General features: G+C 44.1%; 1 long non-coding RNA gene across 1 annotated transcript in view; it reads left to right on the forward strand.

Annotated features, from left to right (window-relative positions):
• The window catches only part of LOC149865038 (uncharacterized), a 58,510-nt gene extending 31,498 nt beyond the window's left edge, over positions 1-27,012 (forward strand). The window contains exon 3 of the long non-coding RNA XR_016442358.1: positions 26,485-27,012. This is a non-coding gene — a long non-coding RNA (uncharacterized LOC149865038). The remainder of the gene's footprint in view (positions 1-26,484) is intronic.
• The last annotated feature ends 304 nt before the right edge of the window (positions 27,013-27,316 follow it).

A 27,316-nucleotide genomic window follows, 5' to 3' on the forward strand; every position in this document is an offset into this window, starting at 1 on the left:
CAGACCACGTGACCACAGACCACCGATAATAGCCCCCAGCTTGAAAGGGAGTGGGGCTGCTGCTTTCTCTAACAGGTCCTTGGTTCAAAAACTCACTACTTGCGGTGGCTAAGGCAAGTTGTGCAGGAAGGAGAGTGCTGCCTATCCATTTTAATACATGTATCCTTACAACAGGAAAGTGGTATTTGCCCCTTTTACAAATGGGGAACTGAGACACTGAGGGATTTCAAGTACAAACATATGAGCAATTTACCCAGAAGTAAAAGGGGGCAAGGCTTTATTATACATCAATAGATCTGCTTAAGGGTGTATTTTGAAAAGGGGGTGCAGATGATATGGCACATCATCACCTATAACATAACACATTTTTCTCCAGTTAAAGCAAAACAAGATGGTTTATTAGTATGCTAGAGAGCTAGCACTATACTGTGCAGTTTAAGATCAAATATAACTATTGGAATGTGCACTAAGTTACTAGATTATATATAAAGTTTTAAAAAACTAGATAAGATATAGTACAAAAAATGTTGTGTCATTAGTCCTTTAGTCATTATAGTTAAATGTATATCTCCTTCATATTCATAAAACAAAATCAAGCCTTCCTGAGCATCTTGACGGTGCCTCCATTGCTTCATTGTTAGTTATTTCTATACCTGAATTAATAGTACCACATCTGTGTTGCTTTTAGCTAGAGCTGAAAGCAGTCAGCAGGGCTTTGAAATATGAGAGAAAGACATTACTAGAAACGGCTAACAGAAAAGTTACAGAAGAAAGATTTGAACAGTAGAGCATCTTGGCTGCATCTATGCATGCAATTAGCACATATGCACTGCACTGGAGTCTAGTGCTGTAGGAGTTGATTGCTCCCGTGTGCAGTGTTTACATATGCATCTGGGACTGCAGCACATTGAGCCAGGGTGGAGCAGCCCCAGCTGGCAGAGTGTCCTGCTGGTCAGCCTGCTGCTCCACATCAGCTCAACATACTGCAGAGAGGCTGGCTGGCGCACAAGGGTGCTACAACACAGGGCTATCTGGCAGGTTAGCTTCTTCCAGCCTCAGTCACTGTTTACATGTGTGTTTCAGTGCACTAAATAACTATCCTAAATAACATAGGATAGCATTTGTCCCAGACAGTACTATCCTATGCGGAGTTAATTAATTTACTGTGCCCTAATAGGTGTGCATGTGTAGACAGTGATGCTTTACCGTGGAGCTAATTAGTTGACTGCAGTGAAGTGCACATGTAGATATACCCCCAAATTTTAAAAAAATGGAGAGTTGTTAACACCTGTGGAGAGCAGAGGTGAGAAGGAACCAGAGGGATGATACTACACCATGAAGTCAATTGACTCTGCCAGCACAGTCTGAATAGAAATGCCACCTACACTCCCAGGCAGTTGGTTTTAATGTTTGTGGAACAGGAATCAAAAGGTGGTGCAACTACAACACTGCAGCCCCAGTGCATCCACCCATGTATGCTTTTACCCTGCAATAAGTGGAAGCTAAGTTGTGGTACTCTTTCTGTGAAAGTTAAGTTACTGTGGCTGAGCTTCCATTTAGTATGGGGTAGAAGCGTGCACCTGGGCAATTACCATGGAGCAAACGCACAGTAAAGTTCCACCCACCCTAGTTCATGTCTGCTTACACTGTGAAATGATTCTCCCAAGGTCATGCTGGGTGTCTGTGGTGGAGAACAGAACTGAACTAGAGTTTGTACCATACCCGTTGGATCATCCTTCTCAGCATACCCAAGCCAAGGAGAGGGAATCTCTACCTCTGTTTTCTCACTAAAGAGACAAAGCATAGATTTCCTAACTTTTGGGCAAGTTGTGATTCACCTTTTTCCCACTTTTATTGGATAAGAATGTAATTTGACCATGATTGATGTAGGAGCTGTGTTGTTATTTTTCAGCTAAATATTACTCTAATCCAAAAGATTTTGTCTAGCCATGTTTTTGTATTTTTATTCATATATTTGTGCATTTTGAGCATGGTAAAAGCAGTTGAAGTCATAGGCTAGGTACAGCCACCAATCAAAATAAGTAACTATGCCATATACATGCCCATAAAAGGTACACATCTCAAAATGCTGCTCCCCTACAGTTTTCAAACATTGTATGGACTCTTCACTGATTATAAATGAACTGATGCACTCTAATAGCTTCCAGCTATTCAACACTGCTCCCTCCAGAGGTTTTTTATCCCCTGAAAAAATAGAGGAAACAGGGCCTGTGTTGAAAGCCTGTGACACTCCTCCAGCTTCATGAAAAGAGTGCCTGCTTGCTGACCTGTACCTAATATTTCTTAGATTGTTTCCCTGATAGCTGCCTTCAAGGTGTGCTAACACATCTTATAGCACTCTTTTGCTGAGCACAGTACCTAGAGATACTAAATCAGAAATCAATCTCAGGCCTGCTTTTTCACTCTTTCTAAATATATGGGCAGTGACAGGTGTAAAATTATACCAACAATACAATAACTGAGAGCTATTTGAGAACCAAGTATGTGTCTTTTTACAATGTTGGGCCTTTGCCTGAACACATCGTTTAGGAAAAAATATCTTGTAAAGATGTATTCATTCAAAAGAATGCTATAAAAACTATTCTCAATATCAGTCTCACTTGTTTAATTTTAATTTTCTTTGCTCTTCCCTCCCCCTTGCTGGGATAATGCCATTCTAGGTAGCACTGGCTTATATGCAGAGTCTTGCAGCATTAGCTAAGAGTCCCTTGAAAATAAATGCACATAAACCCTGACCATGTATGGTCGCAGGCTGAGAAATTACTTACAAAACTCAAAATGATGACCACCCATTTAAAAATGCTGGACATTATTAATCTGATGGCAGGGACTCAAACAATACAGTATACCACACAACATACAAGAAAGGAGACTGCTAGCTTAACGATATTTCTCAGCAGACAGGACAGCTTGGAGCTTGAAGTACATCTCAAATGGATTATTGCCCCATAGCCTGTCAATATTACCAAAAGCAAAACTTTCACCTGTTTCTTTCATAGCATCTCATGAAATGAGATGTTGTCCAAAAAAGCTTATGCATTCTGGTTCAGCTAGAATGTAATGTGCACCTCTACCCTGCCTTCTTCCAGACTACAGACCAACATGATTAACTACCTCTCTTTGGGATACGTGATTCAATTCATAGCACCTTCAAGGGTCAAATGCCTGCATGGATCTGCTAGTATTTGAATACCCTGAAAATCACCATGTCAATTTGTTCTGATTTCTAGCCACCATAGTTTATGTTCAAAAGTAATATCTATTAATGTCTAGTAACAGTATTTTCAATGTTATAGATTATCCTATGTCCAGGTGGAATCTGGGTGGAGGGGGGGCAGTTGCACCCTACCTGCTTCTTGGATTCCTGCACTGCCCAAACTTTAAAATCAACCGCCTATCAAAGGCAGTAACATTTCTATTCAGGCAGTCAGTTGACTTCATAACTCATTATAATCTACCAAATTCCTACTAATCTCTCTTCATTTCACAGGTGTTAAAGACCGTCTCTCCTTTTTAATGAGAGGAGAGAGGGTCCATTATTCAAATGATCCTTTCTTCTGCAGTGTTGCTGTCTGTCAGCCATTCCTGGTAATATCTCTCTCCTGTTTCACAAATCTGCTAAAAGCAGCTTTAGCTAAAAGCCTTAACTCAGATGTGGTGATATTAATTTAGGTGTAGAAATAACTGACACTTAAGGTGCCTATATCCATGCTGGGAGGCTGCTCCAACATGCTGGAACTAATCAAGTCTGCTGAAATGTGGTAATTGCTATGTTCCAGCAGACTCCAGCGCCTTGTGTATCAATGTCCCCGAACTGAAGAATGGTGGATGAGCTTTAGTTAAAGTGCCCCTGCCGCTGTTTTTCAGCACAGGGATGCTGACACACGTGACATTCCAAGTGCTTTAATTAGAGTGGCTCTCGGAGCCACTCTAATTAAAATGCCCCCTCTCCTCCCCCACTTCTGGAGTATGTGTACAAGAGCCCTGAAGTACTAAAGACATTGTCAAGGTGTTCAAGAAAGCTAGACTTTTTTTTATGAATCTGAGTAAGAGATATACATTTAACTACAATGAATACAGGACTAATGAAAACAATCTGTTTTGGCTATTTTTGCTTAGTTTGCTTTTCTTAAACTTCATATGTAATCTAGTAAATTAATGCCCATTCCAATAAAGTATATTTATTTTGCCTTGATCTTAAACCAAATAATGTAGCACTAGGCCCCTATCATATTAATAAAGCTTCTAGTTTATCTTTTAACTGGAGAAAGCTGTGTGTTGTGTTATACATGATAATGTGCCACACCATCTGCACTTGCCTTTCCAGAATCCTAGATCTGCCCCTGCATATGCCCCAATTACAGAAAGAGGCTTAATTATTTAATACTTTGTGAGAGTAATTATCTTGAAATATATCAATCATCATCCTAATATTGAATCTGAATATTTTAAGATTAAATCACAGTAAAAATTTATCTGTAAAGACAGTGAGACAATGGAACAAGCTGCCCAGGGAAGTTGTGACATCTTCTTTATTGGAAATTTTCAAGAAGAGGCTAGATTGGCATTTGTCTGGGATGACTTAGGTGTAGATATACTGCATCTGTGCAGGAGGTTGGAATAAATAACCCCTGATATCCCTTCCAAGCCTGTGACCTGTAATCTGTTACATAAGACTATTAGATTTTTCATTACTCTTACCCATCTTAAAACTGATTGCATTTTCTCTTTGTGTTTCAAAGAAAGTGGTGTTCCTGTAATTCCAATTTGTCTCCAATTTCCAGTATCAGTTTTTAATATTCTGGGTTACCAGAAAAGTAATTTGAAACAAGTTCTTTGTAAACTGCTTAAATAGTGGACCAAAGTCTCACTTCTTCTATACACGTGGAAACCCTATAGAAGCAAATTGGATTTCATAGATTCATAGATGTAGGGTCGGAAGGGACCTTGTAGATCTTCTAGTCTCACCCCCTGCCCTGGGCAGGAGAGAACTGGGCTCAGATGACCCCCAGCTAGGTAAACGTCGAGCCTCCTCTTAAAGATCCCCAGGGTAGGAGCCAGCACCACTTCCCTTGGAAGTTTGTTCCAGATTCTAGCCACCCTGACTGTGAAGTAGTGCCTTCTAATGTCAAATCTAAACCTACTCTCTAGCAACTTATGGCTGTTATTCCTTGTTATTCCGGGAGGTGCTCAGGGGACAATGTCTCTCCCAAACCCCGCTGGTCTCCCCTAGTAAGTTTATAGACGGCCACCAGGTGCTCCCTCAGCCTTCTCTTGTGAAGGCTGAACAGGTTCAGGTCCCGTAGCCTCTCTTCGTAGGGCCTGCCCTGCTGTCCCTGGATCATGTGAGCGTCTTTCCTCTGGACCCTCTCGATGCTGTCCACATCCCTCTTGAAGTGCGGCGCCCAGAACTGGACACAGTACTCCAACTGCGGCCTGACCAGTGTTGCATAGAGGGGGAGGATCACCTCCTTAGACCTGCTTGTGATGCATCTGTGGATGCAGGACAACATACGATTAGCCCTACTGACCATGTTCTCATATTGTCATCCCATGTTCATCTTGGAGTCAATAATGACTCCAAGATCACTTTCTGCCACCATGCTTTCAAGAAGGGAGTTCCCTAGCCTATAGGTATGCTGCTGGTTCCTACTGCCCAAGTGCAGCACCCTGCACTTGTCAGTATTGAATCCCAACCTATTTTCATTTGCCCACTCCTATAACCTGTCCAGGTCCTGCTGTAATCTGTCCTTCCCTTCTAGCATGCCCACCTCACCCCAAATCTTAGTGTTGTCTGTGAATTTAAACAGGCTCCTCTTCACCCTGTGATCCAAGTCGCTAATGAAGAAATTGAACAGTGCAGGCCCGAGGACCAAGTCCTGGGGGACCCCACTGCCCACTTCTCTCCAGGTTGAAAATGACTCGTCCACCACCACTCTGAGTACGACCCCTCAGCCAAAGAGCTTCTTGAGGATTGAAGTAAGACTAATGGGCCTATAGCTGCCTGGGTCCTCCCTCTTCCCTTCTTTAAAGATGGGGACCACACTGGCCCTTTTCCAGTCATCCAGCACCTGGCAAGAGCACCACGAGTGCTCATAAAGCCATGCCAGGGGCTCCGTGATAACCCCTGCCAATTCCCTCAACACCCTGGGGTGGAGAGCATCTGGACCTCCTGATTTGAACACGTCCAGCCCCTCCAGAAGTCCTCTAACCCAGTCCTCCCTGACCCTAGGCATGGTGGAGTTTCTCCCGAGTCCATCCTGAATCTCGGTAGGGAAGTCCCAGTCCCTGCACAAGAAAATATTGGCAAAGATTGCCAAGCATATCCTCCCACATTACCCGGGGCCTTCTTCATTCTCCCTATGTATTTAAAAAAGGACTTTTTGTTATCCTTGATGCTAGCCCTAGTTCCGTATCTGCCTTACCTTTCTGTTTCATGAGGTCATATCTGTCATGGCAAGTCTAGATCTTATTTTGCACTGCACAAAATCTGGCTTTTGGTGTTTGTTACATCTGCCATATAATATTCTGCAGTTACTCCAGTTCCCTTCTCCTGTTTAGTGGATTTTTCTCGAATATCAAAATTTGCATGGAATCTCTCTTCTCTGGTATCTTATATAGAGTGAGTTCAGGCTCATTCTCTTCAGTGACTCCCAGAGTTCCAGCTTGGCTTGCATCTCCCACTTCATCATGGATCTTAGCTCAGGAAAATTGGAGGTGTGGCTCTGATGAAGCACAAAGAACAAAAGCAGCTTTTTCAAGGCTCTGTACAACATAAGCCCTTTTTTATTTGTTTTAGAAGGTTGAGCCCACATGTTTTAATGGGATTATGTACAGTATGATTAATCCTTTTTGTATACCTGCCAGTATCTTTGTGGTTTTTTTATATATTTAAATGCCTATTAGTTTTTCACAGCCCATCAGTGGAAACACTGACATGAAACATGTAATCGTGTCATAAATAGTTAAATGTATCAAATGCATATGAAAGCATAGTTTGTTTTGTGGCACAGAAGTTTCTATAAGAAACTCGCAAGCTTACAGTTATGTTCTTGGTTGGCAGAGCCATTTCATCATTTTCTTTTGCTGACACTGTATTTTTAAGTCCATGGACACTGCTTCCTTCTTTACAAGGCCTATTTGAATAACATTTCCAGCAATTTCAATTCTGCATTGCAAGCACACTTGAAGGGAATAGAATATACAGTACATATTAAGATGGAAGACAGTTGGCCAAGTCTGGAGTGCATGCAGATGACTGTGATAATGATTTAAGGCATAGACAGCTAACCTATAGCTCATGTGCCAGAAATGGCACAGATCGAGGAGGGGTTAGGGAACAGAGAGCAGAGCAACAGACTGGACAAGAGAAGGGAACTGAAATGGCACTGCGGCTGGGTGTGGAGCTTACCTTGTGCCATGCCTGCCAAAAAAAGGTTGGCTCTCCAATGATTTAAGGGTATGCTTTTTGGTGAGAACTACAAACCAGAACTCCAAGCATCAGTATTCCTAAGAGAAAATGTTCTCTTGTGACCATGAATGGACACACTCATGAGATAGCTAATTTAAAATAAGGCATTTTGTCTCAGAGGTATGCCAGTCTTAAACAACCACCTTCTTTGAAACTCACATTAGCTTGAAGCCATCTTGACCCTTTCTCTGTTTACTCCAAGGTCCCACTTCCAGTTTTCTTTGGCTAGAAGGAGACTGTCTGTGATGTGGTTTCCTCCAGAATTCCTTCATGCTGTATCCTGCCCCTAGGATCTTGGCTTAGTAACATCAGACCATTCTTCTTTCCACCTCTATCCAATAGGCAAGGACTGAACATGGGATTTTATTTCTAATGCAGTTTAAGGAGCATCACCAAAGACACTACTCAGGTCTCTGAGCTTTGCTGGTTCATTTTGTTATGCCCAAATAGCTTCAGTACAGAAATCAACAAGAGACGTAGCGCCAGGACTGTGGCTTGGCAGCGCAAAGCACAAATGCTGTAGACTCGAAGTGTCAAACCACAGCAGGTGAGATCACCCAAGGCACTCAAGCACACACCTGCTTTCAGTAGGCAGAGAAAGTGTTCAGCTGTGGAAAACTCTTCCTTCCTTGCTGTAACCTAGCCAAAAGCTGCTGACCTCCAGGTCAAGCTACCAGGCTTATTTGTTCTTCTAGGCTTTTTAAGGTGGAGATGGTGGGAGAGATTCTAGGTTCTTTGTGCTTTAGAGGTTTACTTTTCTTAGGACTAGGGTGGTTTCAGTCAAGCGATTGTCAGAGAATGGGCTGGGCATATTGTCAAATCTTAACCAAATAAAATAAAATGTACGGGTTTGGTGGTTCAGAGGCACCAGCAAATAGTGATTCTAGTGACACACTGAATGACATGAAAATCTGTGACTAATTGGTCTACAGAACTGGTCAAATAAGAGTTTGGAGACAAAGTATAGCTATAAATAGAAACGTTACAGCTTCAGCTAGGCTGCAGAGGGCCTGCCACACTTACTTATAATGTCTCCGTGTCTAGGAAGGTTGAGTTCTGTAAATTAATTTACAGGATGGGGCCCTAAATAAAAAACGGAAGGACATTTGACCAGAAGAGCTTCAGGTCTGTAGAGGACACTAATGAGAGGCAGCAAAACTATGAGGGGAAAAACCATCCAGCTTTCAAAGGATTTGGGTTGTTTAAGTAATTGGGCCAGCAGATGGTAAATACAGGGCTCTAGTATAGCATAAATACAGTTCACTGCAGAAAAATGTACATAAATTTAATATGAGAGCAAGTAACCAATCACCCAGCACAATGAGCAGAGAAGGGATTGAGGGTATTATGGAAAAATCATTGAAACCATCAGGCCACTGCACAGCTGCAGTAAATAAAGTGTATCTTAAAGTAGAAAAGAACACAAAAAAGAGGACATAGTGTATAAGGTATTTGGCAGTCCCCATTTGTTCCCTGGACCAGACCACTGGAAGGATATTAATGAAAGAATCAGAAAGGGTGCCCCAGAGCCCAGGGCAACAAGAGGATATGGCTATTGGGAGGAAAGGGCTAGAGCAGGGGTGTCAAACTCACTCAGCCCCACAGGCATGTCACTAGGCCAGTCAGTGCACAGGGCCAGTACAAGAACCATGATCCTGTGGATCACTGGGCTCCATAGGCTCGTGTGTCCTATGTTCAGCATCCCTGGGTTAGAGCGTGGGCAGTACTGCTGTTTGTAAAGAGAGGACAGGACTTAAACAGAGATGCTGTGAATTGTGAAAGGGATTGATAGTCAAAGCTACCATATTACATTGGGGGAAATATGGAGAAGGGACAAAGCCCCTGTGTGCAAAGATCAAAAACTGAAATACTTACATGAGCAAAACTCCATGGGACTTAGGTTTTGGTGTTTTGCCTAAGTAAGGACTGAGTAGTTATTTCAGCCATACAGGCAAACAGCCTGATTTTCAGTAGAGCTGAACCATCTCAGCTGCTCTTGAAATGAAGAGAATACTTGGAGTGGAGGCACAGGTAATATTGAAGCCAGCTCCCCATTGCAAGTCAGAGCCCTTCCACAGATCCCTCCAAAAGCAACTCATCTTTCTGAAGTGTCACACCTTGCAAACCAGGCTAGGGTAAATTGTCTTGGGAAGGTTCATAAAAATCAGAGCTTGAATTTTAGACTTTGCCCATGATCTGAAATGTCACCCAAAGTTCGCATATTATTTTTGGCTCAAAATGACATGAATAATGAAAATTGCAGGGTATTAAATGGAGCTTCATGAAAGCAGGTTTATTAAAAGGGAGTCAGTGGAGTTTATTAAAAAGGGAGTCAGGGCTAAAGTATGAGCCCTGAGGGAAAAAGAGAAATTACATGTCTGCCAGCTTCATGGAGGAAGGATGTACTGGGAAATTGAGGAATTATAATAATCCCTTGCTCGCAAATAGGGCTTTTAATCAGGAGGTCCCAAAGCATTTTACATAGGAAGTCAGTATTGTTGCCCCCATTGCATAGATGAAGCCTGGTTCAAGGACCTGGGGGATTCATTTTGGACCCTCTGTTTTTCTTATGATCTTAAATGCATAGAATTTTGTAAACTACTTCAGTTGTTAGCTGAAGTCCATTTAAACTTTGCCAGTGTAAAGTTGTTAATGAAGATTATTATTTGCAAGCAAGTGCAGGGGACTTCAGATTATGCCTGAAGATGGTAAAGGATGATACATACAGTGAAACAGCAATACAGTGAAACTAAGACATTTTAAGCCATGGCTACATAATACATTTTCTGTGCTCTAGAGTTGTGCCCTCAAGACCACCATGCTGCTTGTGGAGAGTCTGCTTCCTAAACCTGAAGCAGTGTAACCACATCCACGTGGCAATTTGGGTGCACTAATTCGTGAAAATGTCAGTTAGCCCAACCCAGTGCTAAGTAACCTGCCTGCAGCATTGCATTGACATATTTATGCTGCCTCTAGTTCAGGAGGTGGTTTGCTCAGAGCAGCATAGACTGCTGAAGGACATCACTGGAGCACACTAAGTTTACTCTGTAGACATGGGCTTAGAAATGCAAGGTTTTTTTTTTCCTGTTTGTGTTCAGTACTTCAGGACAGTTTATTACTGCTTTAGAACTACATAAATTGTGGGTATTCAAGAACCTAGAATTACAGGCTGCCTATAGACGTGCTCCGACGCATTCTAGTTAGAGTGCATCAGAGCAGACTCCATTAATGGAGTCTGTTCCACGTTCTAATTAAAACACTCTAGCATCACATGTCCAAGCCCCTGTACTTCAAAATGGCCACAAGGCCAACCAGGGTTGGTGGGGGAAAGGGGGAGGTGCTTTAATTAAAGTGGTTCTCAGGGACTGCTCTAACTAAAGCACCTGCAGCATCTCATGTATTCAGTGTCCCATGCTTCAAAAATGCAAGCAGGGGCATTTTAAAACACTGGTCAGCAAAACTCCATCTGTATTTGCCTCTGCTTCAGGCTGTGACATATCTGCTTTTAGGGTGGAAGGCATTATCATTTCAGCTCTCCAATTCCATAAGAAATTTCTTATAATGGTCTTAAATGAAGGGTAGTGGTTACGTTCAATCCCTAACAAGATTTTAAAAAAAATTACTATCTGTCAAACCAAATTTTACCCTCATTCTTTGCCATGCAACATCACTGGCAAGAAATAATCACACCTATGCCACCACAGCAAGCACAAGACCATGCAGCACACAAGTGGAAGTCATGCATGATTTGGCATCTAGGGGTGCCTGTAGACATACAGGGTGTCTGCTCTGATGTGCTGTAATTACAGCACATCGGAGCAGACTGAATTAATCAACTCTGCTGGAGCGTGCCTTGGCATCCCATGTTTTCAGTATCCCCATGCTTCAAAGCGGTGGAGGGGGTGCTTTAACTAAAGCTCATTGAACTAGCGTTAGTTAAAGTGCCCCTGCTGGCATTTTGAAGCATAGGACACTGAATACATGAGATGCTGCAGGAGCTTTAGTTAGAGTTTTGCTGCCAAGTGTTTTACAAAAGCATGGGCATCTCAGGAAAGGCCAGCAGAAAAGACTAGAGAAGCTCACAAAGAGGATAGCAAGGAAGCACCAACCATAAGCATGCTTAGGACTGTGGCCCTGCTAAATGCTGAGAGAGTGCTTTGGAATTAAACCTCTCTTAGCCAGCACTTAAAGATGAAGGCAGAAAAACAGCAGGGATACCCTGCTGTTTGATTGCTCCTTTTATCCATGAAAACAGGATTTTTTACATTCTTTGTAAACAAACCAAAAATGCACCAAAAAACCCTGGCTATCAACAATTTCCCTGCCTTAATGGAAATAAAACCGTGTTACCGTGAATTTGGCAAACAGCTTGGGTCAAAAGGAGAAGCAATACTTTTGATGCACAAGATAGGTTAGAATCCAACTCAGTCCTTTAAGCTGTAAAAGCTCTGCAAAACAAACTTGAATAAAGCACATTTTAGATAAATTCTTGCTGTGGAGGTCAGGAGACCCAATTCTGGTTTCACCCATGGAATGTATCTGTTGGGTAAGAAAATGCTGATTCTACATGGTCACACTTCAGAAGGAAGCCCCGCTTTAAATAATGAGGGGGGGGAGATGCATCAAATGTTGGAGTTGATCTTCAGGATGTCATAGAACAAAGCAAGCAGAGCTCTGGATGGTTTCAGAATCAAAATACATGCAACCACCTCATAAATTAATTAATACAGCATTGGTGTACTCTAATCACATTAATTCATGTACCCCTCTAAAGCAAGGACATGGGAACATAAGGCATCCATTATATCCTCCTCTCCTGGATCCAGGCCTAGTTACCAGAGGTGCATTTTCTGGTTGCCTGTAAAGTATCTCAAAACACCAAATTCATTCCCAGCCAAAGTACTCCCCCTTCTCTGCAGCTAAATTGTGCAAAGCACAGCACACCCCAGTAACCTGAATCCTGTTATATATACCCAGTCCAAATGAGTTTATAGGCAACAGCATTATAGAATCATAGACAAGCAGGGCTAAGAGGGACTTCAGACTATCACCTAGTCCAACTCAAGGCAGAATCATCCCTATCCAAACCATCCTCTGCAAGTATACATCTAACTTACAAGTGTGCAATACCTAAAAACACCAGGGACACCCTAACCTGCCATATGTAAAATAGAACGAGGGCACTGTTAATACCCTGCTGCTATAAGGATAAGAAATACAGTAAAACCTGTGTTAACCAGCATTTTAGTAAATCAGCATTTCTGTTAACCTGGATTTCCAGCCGGCTGGCTGGACACAGGGTTTGAGGGGGGAGCTTTCATGCAGCCATCACCACCACCACCACCACACCCCTGCAGTGCTGCCGCTCCGCATCCCGCCAAAAACCCCTGCCTCAGGTAATCAGGATTTTTACATAACTGGCACACCGTGTTCCTCACTCACACTGGTTAACACAGCTTTTACTGTGGTTTGTTAGAATAAACTTGAGAGATCCAAGACCGAGGGTCGTTCCCCACTACAGAAGAAAGCAACCCCCAGCCCCCCTTGTTTCATAGGGTAAAATTCCTTCCTGACCCCAAATGTGGCAATTGGTTTGACTTGAGCAGAGCGTACAAGACCATCTAACCAGGAACCTCCAGAGTTTGTCCCAGCAGAAGCATCAGCATGCTCCAGTCAAAATCCCCAGCCTTGGCTGCAGCCAACATCAAATGCTTCTGAGGAACGCAAAGGAAAACCTTGACACCTGTAGCAACAGGAGAGGGAAAACATCCTTCCCAGCCCCAAATGACAACCAGAAAAGCCCAGAAGCATGGGAATAAGCAAACATCCTATACTGCGCTGAAACCTGGGGACCACAAACACAGCTCCACGTGCCACTCACCTTGTCCTAGTCAGCTAAAGGTACATTCCACTATCACCCTGCACCTGCTTACTGTATAATTCAGCCTTCTGCCAGGGGCTGTCACATCAGGATTTTGTTTCACTTGCCAAGAGAAGAGAGGCTAAGATGGATCTCCCAAAACAGCAGTGGGCGCAGAGTAGAACAGGGAGTTTTGTTTTCCAAATGTTTTTTTCTCATTATAGTAATCTAAATGGCAGCTTCCCTGTTCCCCCCCGGATGAAAGCTTTCTGGGAGGGCTGCCAAGGCAGAGCACCCCAATTCATTGACTGCTTGCTTCTCAGCCTCTGGGCCTCCCTTCTAGTTCTAGAACAGGAGAGGGAAAGACTTAGGTGCTCACCCTGCCTGCTAGGCCTATGCGAAGCTTCAGTCCCCAGTTCAATTTGGCGGAGATTTGGCCCAATTCCATGGCCAAATCTCCAAATCAAATCAGAGGACCCTTTAATCTCTCTGAAACGAATCAGAACCCTCCGAATCGATTCGGAAAGATTTGGAGATTCAGACATAGACACAGCTTTAAATGTTTTTTCTACATACCTCTAGGTAGCAGGCGGCTTGTGAATGCTGCAGTGCCGGGGCACATGGAGTGTCCCACAGGAATACAGAAGAGCCCACAGTGCATTCGACAGCAGACCCGGAAGTGCACCAGAAGCACTTCTGGGTCCACCGGGGAGCATGCTGGGGGGCTCCCCCGTGCCCCACACTGGTTCAGTGACTGATGCCTCCTGGGTCTGGGGTCCCACTCCACCAAGCATGCTTCCCAGCAGACCTGAAAGTGGAGCGGAAGTACTTCTGGTCCACTTCTGAGTTTACTGCCAAGCACATGGAGGGCCCCACGCCCCCTGCAATCCTGTGGGATGCTCTATGCACCCCCAACATCACAGCGGCCACAATTTACACCTGCTACCTCAAGGTGTGTAGAAAAAAAATCTTCTAAAAGCTGTGCCTATATCCAAATTGCTGATTCTCTGAATCAGCATCAAATCTTCAGATTCAGCCAAATCGAAATCAGGGACAGTGATCCAAATCAATTAATTGAATCACTGTCCCCGATTTGGGTTGAATCTGAATCCAATAGGGCCCGCTTCACACACCCACCAGCTTCATGCTGACAAGGTCAAGTGCCCAGCTCTTGGCTTCTTTGGTTCCCAGAGTTGGGAGGAGAGACTGCACACCTGTACTCTCTGGGCTTTTCTATATAGCTGCAGCAGTGGGTCCCGGGAAGGATGGGGGCAAAAGGTCCCTACTCACCCAAGTCTTCAGGCTTGCTCCAGACCCAGTAATTTGCCAGTTCTGTGCCCATCCATAGAGCATGCTCTCAAGCCAGAGCTTGAGAAGCAGCAAAGGAGGACATTCCCAGAGCAGCCTCACTGATGAACTTCAAGGTCTGGAGTATACCTGGGTGAGTGGGATATACTTATTCCCAGACTCACCAGCACCTGCTGCCCCACTGCCTCACTGCAAAATAGGCAGGTTACCATGTGAGTATGTGCGTCCTGCATCTGACTAGCAGATTTCAAAGCACCAGCACAGTTGGTAAAAAGGACTTGTATGTGTACAGGAGGGGAGCCTGGGGACAGAGTGGACCAGAATCTAATTGTAACAGGGGGCCTTCTTGGGGCTGATTTCCCCGTGGCCTGCCCACCTGTTTCTGGGCTAACTGCCCACCTTATTGCCCACCACGCCTTGTTGTTAATTAATTGATGTTAATTCAGCAGGAGTCTTTCTGGACTTCAGCAAGGGCTTTGACACCATCTCCCACCCCATCCTCATTAAAAAAATTGGGAGACTGTGACATTGATGCCTACACAGTCAGATGGACTGCAGATTGGCTGAAGGGTTACACTCAGAGGGTGGTGGTGGATGGGTCATATTCGACCTGGGGAGAAGTGGGCAGCGGAGTCCCCCAGGACTCGGTCCTTGGGCCCGCACTGTTCAATTTCTTTATCAGCAATTTGGATGATGGGGTGAAAAGCAACCTGTTTAAATTTTCTGATGATACCAAAATCTGGGGTGAGGTGAGCACGCTAGTAGGGTGGGAAAGACTGCAGCAAGACCTAGATAGGTTACAGGGGTGGGCTAGCAAAAACAGGATGCTTTTCAATACAGACAAGTGCAGGGTGCTGCACTTGGGCAGTAGTAACCAGCAGCACACTTATAGAATGGGAAACTCCCTTCCTGAGAGCATGGAGGCAGAAAGGGATCTTGGAGTCATTGTTGACTCCAAGATGAACATGGGATGACAATGTAAGGTCACGGTTGGCAGGGCTAACCAGACCTTGTCGTGTATCCACAGGTGCATCTCTAGCATGGACAAGGAGGTGATCCTCCCCCTCTATGCAACACTGGTCAGGCCACAGCTGGAGTACTGTGTCCAGTTCTGTGCACTCCACTTCAGAAGGGATGTGGACAACATTGAGAGGGTGCAGAGGAGGGCCACCCATATGATCCGGGGACAACAGGGCAGACCCTACAATGAGCGACTGCAGGACCTGAACCTGTTCAGCCTTCACAAGAGAAGGCTGAGGGGGGACCTGGTGACCGTCTATAAACTCACTAGGGGGGACCAGAAGGGTTTGGGAGAGACCTTGTTTCCTCTAGCGCTCCCTGGCATAGCAAGGAATAATGGCCACAAGTTGTTGGAGAAGAGGTTTAGATTAGACAACTGGAAGAACTACTTCACAGTCAGGGAAGCTAGGATCTGGAACCAACTTCCAAGGGAAGTGGTGCTGGCTCCTACCCTGGGGATCTTTAAGAAGAGGCTCGATGCCTACCTAGCTGGGATCACTTGAGCCTAGCTTTTTCTCCTGCCCAGGCAGGGGGTCAGACTTGAAGATCTACAAGGTCCCTTCCGACCCGACTTCTATGATTTCTTGCCCCGATGCCAGGGTGCGCTATCTGTGGCTCTGTTCCTCCCTACACCACAGCCCAGGCCTCGCAGATGGCATACAGCTGTTGTCAATATCACCAGCCCCACACTGGGCCCCAGAATCCTGCTCTTTGAACCCCACCTGGATCCTTCCATTCAGGCGGCCTATTCTGCCTTCATTCCCAGCTGCCTAGCTCCCTGAACTGCTCCCCCTTATGGGTGTGGTCCCCCCAGAACGTTTGGCTCTATTGGCCCTGGCCCACCTCCAGGCCAGTTGAAACCCCAGGCCCTCAGCTCTGGGCATCCCTCATGTTAGGCCCCAGCTCTTCAACCCTTCCAGTCCTGGCACCAGCATGGACCAGTCGAGGGATGTCAAGACAGGTTTGAGTCTATGGCCCTGCTCTCTTGCTGGGGTCTACCTTCCAGACCCTACAAAGGGGTAACTCACCTGGTTGTGGGAGCTGGAACTATTACTTTGTTTTTTGTCTGATTTGGATGAAATTTTCAGGGATGGTACACTCTGCAGAGAGGATGAAGTTTGCCAAGTTTCAAGAAGATCAATGTAGGGGTTTGGGGGCAACTGTACCCCAAATTGTTGAAAGCAAAACTCCTGTCACATCTATGTTTTAGAACATAGTGGGGTGAAAGCTGCAGAGGTGGTAGCTCTTACTGAGGCCACAAAGCCTGCCAAGTTTCAAGAAGATTGGTGCACAGGTTTGGGGGGAACTGCCCCTCAACCTGCGGACAAGCAGAACTCGTGCCATGGGTGCTTGGGGGACTGACTTGGGGGACAGGCCTACTGTTTATATGGGCAGCCCTGAATCTTGGGGCGTGGAGGGGAGACACTGCTGCAGGCCTGGCTGCTAAGCTGCTGTGTTATCAGTTACCAATCAATCAATCATAATTCACTCAGGGACCAGGGAATCAGGGACCAGCTCAATACACAGGACCTAGCTACTACATAACAACTGAATGAGCATCAGTTAGCACCTACAGAACCAGGCTAAGGAGAGGAAAGAATCAATACAGACAGTCAACTACCCCAACGCAGACAGTCTTGGCACGAGTTTTGCCTGTCAGCAGCTAGAGGTGCAGGGCCCCAGAACCCCCCTGCACCGATCTCCTCGACAGCTGGCAGCATCGTGGCCATAGCAGCTGTCACCCTGCTGCACCTTAACACACGCAGGGTCACCCACAGCACAAGTTTTGCTTGTCCGCAGCTTGAGGTGCAGTTCCCCCCAAACCCCTGCACCCAACTTCTTGAAACTTGGCAGGCTTTGTGGCCTCAGTAAGAGCTACAGCCCTGCAGTTTTGACCCCCCTGTGTTGTAACACACAGCCATGATGTGGGTTTGGCTTTCAAGAATTTGGGGTACAGTTCCCCCCAAACCTCTGCACCATTCTTCTTGAAGTTTGGCAGGTTTTGTGCACCCAGCAGAGGCTACAATTCCTGCAAGTTTCATGCAAAATGGACAAAAAACAACAGAGTCATAGATATTTCATTTATTCCCCATTATACCCTGTGGCCGGATCTCCGAGGCAGCTCCGAAGCTTCGGCCGGATCAAGGAGGAAACCTGGTCCAGAGCTCCAGATCAGATCAGATCAGATCCATCCAATGCAGCCAGATCCAGATCAGATCACTGCCAACTCACACAGGCTTACTGTTTATATGGGCAGCCCTGAATCTAAAATGACGGCCCTAATGAGACACTTGTCTTCAGGCCTTTAAACTGGCAGGCACAAACAGTGCCCTGACACACTAATCCTCAAAACAAAGTGTCATACTGTGTCTTTCCAGATATACTGGAGACACCTTGATCTAGAAAATCTGATGTTTCTATCTGTAGGAAAGAGTGGCTGCCCTTAATATATATATATATATATATATATATATATATATATATATATATATAGTTAAATGAACTAAAATAATGTAGGGAGTATCTTGACTGCTGTCATATTCTGAGCTGTTCAAGATATGATGTTATGTTATGTACTACTCCTGGCTTCTCATCAAATGATGTCATGGAAATATAAAAATGAAAGAAAAAACATACAGTAATTTGGCAATGAATGTTTCATTTTAGAATCTTTTCTGAATTTCTATTTCACAGAAATTTATGAAACGATTTGGTTTCATGTTAATTCAAGACAAAAATAGACGACATAAAGGCAACCAGTTTCATATCAACAGAGGACAGAGGACAACCAGACTGTCCTCTGTGATAGCCACCCTATGTGTTAGGACTTAGAACAAAACTTAGGACAAAATATGGTCCTTGCCCAAAGAGCTTAGGGGTAGAAGATACAAAGGCATTTAGGAATCTAACTCTTGATGGTATCAATTGACCTTACTGCAACATAAAGAAGCGTGCCATTTTCTTCTGCTGCCAAGTGCCTACTGAAATGTCCTGATTGTGCATTGTGCATTTATCAGCCTCCTTCTTCAAAGAGAACGGTCTTATGAATTGCACTGATGCCAGCCTTTGGTACAGGTCACCAGTGATCACCCGGAGTGGAATCCATCTCTTGCCACCAGTTAGAACAAAGACCACGGACAGAAATCTGACGGGTGGCAAGGTGAGATTGGCTTACTTCAGTGAGCCACTAGGATTGTGTCCCCTTTTGCCAAAGTGCTCAGAAGATGGACAGATTCTCAAAATAATTCATATTCACAACCGTAGGAACCATGTGATGTTCCACACCCAAGTGAAACAGCAGCGGCATTAGCTTTCTGTGTTAAAGTAACGCAGAGACAGAGAGAGGAGGTGATTTAGGCTGCTAGGCTTTGAAGTGAAGGCATTCAAGCAGGCTACTCCCACAGTCACTAAGGGCCTCTTTGGGACTTCAAAATGTGCTATCTAGATCTGCCTCTTGATGTTGCTGCTGGTTGCTAAACTTTGACCTTTTTTTTTTCCCCATTTAGCTACAAATTAGGACTGTAACTATAAAGGTGACAGTTTTAGTCCTGGCTCCCCTCTAATGGAAAGAAGCCTGTGCTCCCCCTTCTTATCTCTTGATTACAAAGCACTGAACTGGGGGAGGTGGGCATTAAAAGCAGTCCTCTCTCCCTATTAGTTCCCTGGGTGCAGACTAGTGCTGATCACGGTTGCCAATGGCAACAGGTATGGTCAAGCAGCGAGCAGTAAAGCAATTTAGCATCACGCTGGCTTCTGCCTCTGACATATCATCACGTCCTGATCAGTTATCTAACAACAGTGCAGGTCATGAATGATAATGCTATGCAACTGGTAGCCCATCAGGGTTTTTAATTAATGTATTTTGTGATAATTATCCCAAGCAACTTGTGAAGCTAAGACAATACCCTTACCCTGAATTGTAGCTACAGTGGCTAACAAAGAAGTTTGCTGTTTGGATCCATTGCTAAGAACAATGGATCCTTGTGTGCTGTTAAAAACCCCGACTGTGTAATTTTCTTATGGAGCTAAAGGAAAAATAAATAAGAGCATAGCTTGTTCTGTGCTAAATAAAAATGGGGTTAATTTCTGTTCTGTTAGAGAAGTTTGGGGATTAGCTTTAGATCAGTGTTGAAATAGCTGAACATTCCTACTACAAATCAGTCTGGCTGTCTGAAAATCTTCCTAGAACTATAAAAGCTGGATTACAATCACTCCATACATCATGCAGCAGGTGGTCAGATACTACAGGGTCACATTGCTGCAGCTAATCATGATAGCTGCTGGAGGAATTTCACACACAAACTTGAGCAAGTGACACTGGTCTTTAGTTTCCTTCCAGATCTACTGTAAACCTCACGGCCTGTGCCTTGCTGTTGCTGTGGTCTGATACTTGTGATGCTGAGCACCAACAGCTTCACCATGTTGAGCTCCTAAACAGAGGTGTAACTGTTTATGCTAGTAATGAATGCAACTCCGATTGTAATAGCACAGAATTCAATTCTGCAAAGTGCTGTAAGTAAAGCAGCTTTCTGGTATGATCAGCTCAGCGTTTAACAGGCCATATGGGATCTGTGATTGTTGTGATAACATTTAAAACAGTGGCTTTCTGTAAAATTCTTATATAGTCAATGAAATGCTCCCATGCAAGCACCTGCTCCTAGGTAGGGAAGGTTGAGGGGGGAGAACGGGAACGGCAGGCAGGGAGCAGGCACAGGAAGATGAAACCCATCCACCGCTGCCACTGTCTCTGGCTGAGCCCAGCATCCTGTGCAGCCACCTCCTACAGCCACCCCTCTTGCCCATCAGGTCCCATTAGGTGAGGCATGGCTCTGGGGTTCCTCCACGCCTGCATCCGCTAAGGACAGCAGCAGAGATAGTGGATCGGTCCCCTGTTCCTGTGCCTGCTTCCTGTCCCCAACAGTCCCAGGATTCCAGCTGCACCTCACCCATCCTCTACATAGTCTGAGAGGAGGTATGCCACACCCTCCACATTAGTAAAATTAGATCCTAGATCCACTTAAGTGTATAGTTGAGGCTTTTCCCATTGGAATCTCACTGTGTAGTAAGGCATCTTGTGTAGATGCGCCCGTTTTCATTATTCTATGTCTGAATTTCTTGCCTAAGCAGGGACTCAGTTTTATTTTGAGAATTTGTCCATCTTCTGAGCACCTTGGCAAAAGGGGACACAATCCTAGTGGCTCACTGAAGTAAGCCAATCTCACCTTGCCACATGTCAGATTTCTGTCCATGCTCTTTGTTCTAATTGGTGGCAAGAGATGGATTCCACTCCAGGTGATCACTGGTGACCTGTACCAAAGGCTGGCATCAGTGCAATTCATAAGACCGTTCTCTTTGAAGAAGGAGGCTGATAAATGCACAATGCACAGTCAGGGCATTTCGGTAGGCACTTGGCAGCAGGAGAAAATGGCATGCTTCTTTATGTTGCGGTAAGGTCAATTGATACTATCAAGAGTTAGATTCCTAAATGCCTTTGTGGCTCTACCTCTAAGCTCTTTGGGCAAGGACCACATTTGTCCTATGTTTTCAGGAGTGAATACCTGTAACTTAGTATCTAAACAGTCCATGGAAGCCTATCCATGAAGAGCATGGCAGGTAGCTAAATACATCATTTTTATAATTACTAAATGCAGTTTCAAGTGCCCAAATTTTAAAAAATGAAATAAGAAGAAAACTGGTCTCACAACAGAATGACTAAATAATGACTAGCAATACGAATATCTACCAACATGCCACACTGAAATGATGGGAGGAAGGTTCACCTGCGCTCAACCAATCAAGCTCATTTTGTTGCTGTTTGAAGATAATGGGTTATTCATTAACTTTTATGACTAAAACATCTTGGGCCAGAGGAAGTAAAAAGAAAAAAGCCACCATACCATTGTATTAGAATTACAGCCTGAGTGCAAATAACAGTGGGTGGAAGCTTTTGCTTTGGGTTATCTGCTTCACAATGGACAGCAGCAAATGATTACCACCTTGAAGCACAGAGTACAATGGGCTAATGCCAAAGAGCCAGGTTATTTGTATGGTCATACCCTCAGCACAAAGTAATTAGGCCCCAAACCCCTTGTGAAACTCTTCCCCGTGCAACTATGCCCAGTCTTCAGAATCTGTCATAAAAGAGATGAGCAGGTTGGTAAGTGTTTCTCAGTGTGATTCCTTCAGTCTCTGGATGGCCCTGCCGAGGCAAAGCCTTGCCTCCAGTTCCTGCCCTGTGCAGATTTCTGCTCCAGTTTTACCTATTTCTAGACTTCATGCTCCTGTTTCCTCTTAGTTCCTTGACCCCGCTGTAGATCCATGGTTCCTGAACTTGGCTTGTACTTCAGACTGCGGTTCTGGCTCAGTACTCTGCCTTCAGTACTGCTCTAACCATTGCTCTGAACTGGCCATGCCTGCTCCAGACAGAGGGGTCTAAATCCCTCCTTGTACAGCTCCAGGCACATACATGCTCCTTCATAGAGCTTATGGTAAAACCAAAAACCAGCCCCTCCTCTTGAACCTCCAAAATAACATGAAACAAACAACAGAGAGAAGGCTATACATGGGCATTTTTCATTGCCTGCAACTTACTGCTTTGTATTTTTAGATACCAATTTTTCACACTAGGACAATCTCCAAGAAGCTTATTTATTTGTAAAACTTGGTGCAAATGATTTAATATTAGAGCAACACTATTATCACTGAATTTATAAATAGATCTCTCTCTCATTGTGTTCCATTCCGTAATGCAAGGGCATGGATTTCATTATGCAACTTTAGTCCATATGGACAACCTTATTAGGAAAGAGTATTACCATGCTCCTGGTCAGGTTTTAACCAGGCGGAGTGATGTTTGTCAAGAAAAGGGTGGTTTAAAAATATGTTTTGTGAAAAAAGCAGGGGTCTGATTCAAAAATGGTATTTAGCTGCCTAATTTCTTCAGTGTGGGTGGGGAGAGGGGTTCTGGGACCATTAAGGGAGTTAGACACTTACATTTTTAACTTTAAAGTTTTAACTTTAAATTGCAGAATGAGAAATAGTCCCTGACTGGAATGTATTTCCATAGTCTCAGCAGGGACTGTGGAGTCTTACTGCATTGCCTGGGCTAGCTGTTGCCTCCATTGACTCTCCAGGTGTTAACTGCCTTGCTCTTCTCAGTTGATCTAGCTAGTACTGCCATTAAAAGTGTCCCCTCCTCCTCCCCTTTCCCTTCTATATAAAATCTTTTATTTCTGCCTGTCCATTCTGATGAAGGAGATTGTTGCATATAAAAACTCTTTCTCTAAGGTGCCACCCTGCCCTGCCTTCTGCATAGCAAAAATATGAAATACAGTCTTGAACTTGTTCCTGCTGTCATTTGAATTGGTCACAAACTCTCACTGGGAGCATCTACACATGTGCTTTAATGTGCAGTAGACTATTTTATTGCACATTAAAGTGTCACATAAAAAAAATGATGTTACACTAATGCACAGTAAAATAGTCTACTGCGCATAAGCATCACTAAAAATGCATGCAAATGTACTACTGCACATTAGCACAGCCTAATGCACAGTAATTTAGTACCTCACATTGGAGGTACTAAATTTAATGTGGATTAGAAAAGGTGCTTTAATGCACATGTAGATGTGCCCACTGTGTTCAGTAGAAGTGGAATTAAGTTCTTCTATAAGAAAATGCTGATTTCTCTACAATTTAAACTCTTGTGAATTTGAAACATTCAGTTTCAGATGCCAAAAATATGCATACATCTCCTTGGACAGGTACACAAAATGCTGAAGAGTCATTCCTGCTGTTAAATATTTATATTATGGCAACCATTGGGAAGAAGGCCAATTAGCAATGGTCGCTGCAAAATTATGGAAAAGACAGTGGAAAACTTACAGTCTAAAGAATAAACAGGTAAAAGGTAGGGGAGGAGGATATAACTGACAGATCACCCTAGTGAGAAATTAGCATTGCACAGCCCTGTTAGTTGCATGGATTGTGTCTGTTATATTTTGCCTGAGAGGGATCATTGAGCAGACAGCTGAATAACACGAAAGGAGTCTGCCAAGGTAAATTAATACTTTGGATCCTAGTCTGGATTTGGGGAAGTCATAAATATGTCAGCTCAGGTCTGCCTTAGATCGGAATATGAAACCCCATATTTTCTCACATACAACATACTACAGAAAATATACACATGCTGTTTCTCAAGGGCAGAATGAAAAAAAAAAGAGTTTCCCAGAGTTAAGTCCCTGTATAGAACAGGGACAGAGTTTAATCTTCAAATGACTCATCTTGTCAGATTATGGCCTTGAACCTGAAGTCTCAGTCTGCCTAACATAGCTGCTCATCCTAGTTTACCACCTCCTCAGTTGAGCATTGGGGGTAGGGGGAAGACACAGAGATGGTCATCTCCCAATATCTGGGACTAGCAAAAAAACCCCCAAAAAAGACCCACAGGTGGTACTGGAGGGGACTCCAGCAGCAGAAGGGGAGGCAGGAACAAACCCTTGTACAGAATAGGCCCCATCAGAGACCACGTGGCTGGAATAGCTATTGGGTACCTTTGGGCCATATTGTTTGAATATGCTCAGGGCTGGGCTCAAAGGATGACCCAAAGGGTAGGAACAGCAACCAGACCCAGACCTACAATGGGGTAAGTGACCTTCACAAGCTTTGTTATTATCATGAAGGAGACTGCCGCACAAATGGGAGAGATTCCCAGGTTCTTATCAACGGGACAGCTCTCGCTCTGGATGAGTGAAAGATCTGCCTCACTGGCTGTAATCCAAAATGGATTCCCAGCAGGAAAAAATAGTTAAACTTATAGCTACTTCTTATTTAACGCAAGTTTAAACTGATTAATTTTAACTTAAAAAGGACAAAAACCTGGGATCGCAGGCCTAATGAGCATTAGTGCATATTTCATCATAAGCTGTTCTTTTTGTAATTGTCATATTAATAGCCAGTTTAGAGTTCAAGTAATTTGGAGCCTTACAACATTGCCTCAGGGACCCTGAATTAGAAATCCCAGTAGCTGTAAGAAATGAAGTTCTCTGGTGATGGTACTTTCTATTTCGGGCACATCATTGGCAGGGGAGAGAGGGCAGTCAGATTATTGTCAGACTTTGGTATCTGAAAATCATCATGCTGTTAGTTCACAGTTTACTAAACCTCTCTTCTTTGAGGTGCCACTCAGTCAGCAGGTAATGACAGATCTCCTCATAGGCAAATGGATTAAGGTTAGAAATAGGCATTGCCAAATGAATTGGATCAGCTGTGCTGGGACATCTCAGCACAGCTGATCCACTTCACTGGGCATAATACATGTCACCCATTATTCTGCCCATTGTTCTTGCAGGATAAAAAGCAACGTATTCCCCACTTCCAGAGATGTGCCCCCCAGCAATCTCCAGGGTTCCCAGAAATTGCTAAGGGTACACATCTGCAAGCAAGGACCTCTGACTTCCCTCTTTCCAGAGAAGTCGCCTGGTGATCCCTGGAGCATATCTATAGCGGTGAGGAAAGCCAGGACACTCTGGTGTAGTCCCAGGGCAGCCTGATCCTGAGCAGGAATTTCTGGGGCACAGAGGACTGGGCCCCTCAAGCCCTGGCAGCACCTGTCCAGGGTGGTGGGAGAGTACGGGCAGCTCTGATTTCCGGTGCTCTCCCATCCTAAATCAAATTGACATCCATTACAATAAAGCAGCACAATTAATTCCTACCTTTTGCACAGCAAGAGGCATCAGTATATACTTGCTGTTGTTTTGTGCCTCCATAACTTTTTATGGTGACATAGAGGCAGCAGAAGGTGACATCTATTTCCACCATCTTTACATAATTGTAAAGGGATCAGTTGGATCAGCTGCTCGGTAATACAGATGTGTCTGGCCACACTGGCATCCAATGGCTTTATAGACAACATAGTCCTGTCTGGATGGTGGAAAATGTGCAGTCTGCCAGAAAGTCCCGACACCATGTCCTAAATTCTGTTGTGCTGCACATGTGAGTTTTTTGTTTTGTTCTTCAGCCTGAGCAGTCATAGGTGGGCTTAGAGGTATATGCAGCAGTGTTTGTGTACCGGGTGGGGAGGTGTCTCTGAGCATTGGAGGGGAAGGGGGCACAGAGAGTGACAGAGGAATGGGGGGTCTTACGTGTTCAACAGCAATGACATAGGGCTACTGGTGCTGCTGGGGCATGGGCTCCTGGGGACATTGTTCTGGTGCCCCCGGTAAGCTGGTTCCAGGGGCTGGTGCCTCAGTCACCCTTCCAGATTACATTACTGGTATTGACCTGACATGGTCTGCCCAGGCTTTGCCCCTGACACAGCGCATATCCTCAGAGCACAAGCACGTTGTGTGCGCAGTACCACTTAATTATAACAGCCCCCTACTTTCACAAATCCAACTGGCAAGAATAGATTGTTTTTTCATATTATGATGCAGCAAAATGGCTAACCCTCTTTTAATGAGCTAGTAAACAATCTCTTTTAATAAACTTTTCTCTTGGCCCCATGGGGTTCATTTTACTGAGGTTGTACTGTACTCCCAATCATAAATTAAAATAATCCATATCAGTCCTGGGCAGGAAACTGAACTGCTTCTATTAAAGAGCAGTACAAGGCACCACGAGGCCTTGAGAGAGTCATCCAAGAATTACAGTATCATGGAAAGGTCAAACAGTGCAATTAATGCCCTGGGATATTATCAGAAGGCCATGAAGAGAAGGTTTCTATTACTGGAGACAGTAGAAAGAAAATGTCCACTTACAGAATTAAGCAGAAAGAAAACTCATATGTGATCGTCCTTTTTTGCAGGCACATTCGACATGAGCAAATACACTTGATTAGATAATCTGAGAACCTTTGAAAACGAATTGCTTCCCAAATGTTCTCTCATCTATGACGTCTCTGTCAAAGCTAGAAGACCCACAGTTGGGGAGATCTGACACAACCACAAGATAGAAGGGGCAAGTGATTGAGTTTGAGATGATAAGTATTTCACCAGAGAATTTTACATGTCATCAACTCGGGATAACATTTTTTGAGGAACCTTGTTAAAAGTTGGTACACTAGCACTACTTGAAATGTTGCCGTAAGTAGTTTTGTTTTTACACTTCCAGTTTCCTGTGGGGAAAACAGCTGAAATACCATTAAGAAATGCTGTTTTTTCAGTACTTCTGGGCAGAGCCAGGAGTGAAAAAAGAGAAAAATTACCAAAGAGTCTATTTTACAGAGATTTCCACTCCTCTTATGCTGACTGAGTTGATTTTTATAACCTTCAAGTAAGCATCTTAGCTTTTAGCTGTTTGCCTGAACTGAGCCTGAACTCAAAAGAGTCGGAGGTTGATCCCACCCTGTTTCTAATCATTCATGCTTTAGTGAAAAGATGACTAGAAATTCAACAAGATATTTCAAAGAGATTCAAGACTTGTTCTGGTCTCACTGTGGTGTTTATTAGTAATAAAACCACTGCATTCAATGGAGCTACATCTGTATAAAACTGGTGTAGGTAAAGCAGGAAACAAGCCCTCAGATTCTTGCAAGGTGTCTTTTGAAAGACACTTAAAATTATGTTACCAATGTCCTGGTTAATCTGGTAGGCAAAACATTTTCTCCTGCTCAGTTTGTAATAATACGTATTCTAGAT

Source organism: Crocodylus siamensis, chromosome 5 (genome assembly GCF_052110815.1).
Source record: "Crocodylus siamensis isolate JL-2025a chromosome 5, ASM5211081v1, whole genome shotgun sequence".
Taxonomy (NCBI): domain Eukaryota; kingdom Metazoa; phylum Chordata; order Crocodylia; family Crocodylidae; genus Crocodylus; species Crocodylus siamensis.